Below are 2,268 nucleotides of genomic sequence, written 5' to 3' on the forward strand. Positions count from 1 at the left end.
CACACACACACACACACACACACACACACACACAGAATTTTCTTTTTTAAAACTTAACTGTAACATTTTCTCCTGTCATCAACTATTCTTCTATGAGACCACTCATAAGTACTGCGTTCCATTATATAGATGTAGCATAATTTATTTAACAAAACCCTTATTGTTGACATTTTGTTTGCTGATGGATAAGATTTTGACAGCTGAAAGTCCTAAAAATGATGAAAAACAATTTTTTTCTCATTTCCAAAATGCCATGAATTGTAAGAGCCACCATCAATTTAAATAGCAGCTTTTAAAGGAAAAAAATATATAAGAAACACTACATCAAGCATTCATTAAAAAGTGATCCAAATTATCCCTGTAACTTTTAATATATGCTACTTTCCTTTTTAGAATCATTACCAAATTCTGAATGTGTTTTTCACATTCGGAGTCTGGAGATTTTCCCGAACTGCTCTTCTCCTCAAGCATTCCAAGGGATCTGCTACTTTTCATAATGTTCTCATGATTCTTGGTCTCTTTGGCACCTTTAATTTCATGACATGGCAAGGATAGTAGGTAAGATGTTCAGTCTGTACATTTCCATGTGTAAGACATGTAACTTTACATTTTATGACTTAACTTGATTTCTATTTTGAGCCCTCCATCCTGGATTGGTGGGAAATCTTAGCATGATTATTTCTTGAGTTCTTCTTTCCTCTTCTGGAATTTCGGTCTGGGAGATTGATTTAACAGGCAGCCCCTGGATGGGAATATTTGGTGCCAATGTTTCCTTTCCATGTGGCCTGTCATGTCCAGTTCCAGTTGCTTCTCAATGCCTCTAGGCTCCACTTGGGACACCTGCTTCAGCCTGCAAGGCTATCCACCGTGTACCTTTAGATGTACCTCGAGTGCCATTTCCTTTTTGGGGTTTTGCTGCTCCCTTTCTCCTGGGTTCCTAGTACTACCCAGTATATGGAGAGCCTAGATCCCTTCTTTCTGGCTGTGTTTATTTTCTAACCTGCCACGTCCTCCTCTTGAGGAAATAAGAAAGGGACTAGCTCTTTGCTTCAATTGGGGGGTGAGGGGCAGCAAGAGGAAAATGTAGGGGTAACAAAGCACAGGTTACTGTCTCCAAATGTTGGTTTCGGTCACAAAAAGTATAGCAGTTTTGGTCTCCATGTACTATTTGGTGGGAACCTTAGTTTCATTCCCCCCCCCAATTGAGTTATTTGTCACTAGAAATTAAACAGCTTCTCTTAAAACTCAACCAGACCCAGTGACAGATAGATGTTTCAGAACCTGGCAGGGGTTCCTCATGACGTATGTTTCACCAGGATGGAGATTTTTGTCTGTTTTGCCTCAAGCATCCAGGGCAGTTTCGAGCCTATGTTGCCTCATTTTGAGTAAAAATTAGGGATCCAAAGTTAATGTGCAGTTGCAATGACAATTAGATGAATCGATCCCTTCTACACATTGCAAAATTCTCAGTCGCCCTTCTGTAACTTCTTTTTCAGTTCTGAGGTTGACTATTTCTTCTCATCTTGACTCTCAGGTGCTTCCTGATTTCAGAAACACTGGACGATTTTACAAATGCGCAGCTCAGCACTGAAGAAATCTGCAAGGCCACTGAGAATCAGGAAGAGACCCAGTAAGGGCAGTACTTTGATTCGTCTGTTCTTAGGGGTGGGACACACGGGCAAATGGCTGGAGGAGCGGCAGAGATGAAGGAGCCTTGGCTAGCAGGTGAACGGTTTGGAGTGGCAGGGGAGGTCAATGTAGGGGGTGCGGGGTGGATTAGTAGTAAATGGAGAACACTTAGCAGGTCACGACATGGGGTTGGTTTGAAGAAATGGTGCCCAGGGCCAGGGCCAGGGCAGTAGGAATGAAAACAAAGGGATGAATGTCAGAGATAGTAAGACGCATAGTCTGCCGGACTTGGAAACTGAGTCAGTGAAAAGAATGCGGGAGCAGCAAGAATCCATGGGAACTCAGAGCTTTCAAATCTGGATGTCTAGGAGGACAGAATACTATTGACAGAACCCGGAAATGAGGAAGAAGAGTTAGTGCTGGAAGAAGAAAAAAATCCTGGTTTCGGACCTTTGAATTTAAAATATTAGTTGCTCACCTAAGTCTTACGAATTGATCTCTGTGGGTGTGACTGCTTGAAGACATCAGAATTTGCTCAACTAAACTATTGCCCATACTTCTAGCTCAAGGCTAAGGCTGTAAGAATGATTTTGATAAATATCTTACTGAAATCCAGTTTTGCTATATCTTCAGCATTCT

The sequence above is a fragment of the Ailuropoda melanoleuca genome, chromosome X (assembly GCF_002007445.2).
Source record: "Ailuropoda melanoleuca isolate Jingjing chromosome X, ASM200744v2, whole genome shotgun sequence".
Lineage (NCBI taxonomy): Eukaryota > Metazoa > Chordata > Mammalia > Carnivora > Ursidae > Ailuropoda > Ailuropoda melanoleuca.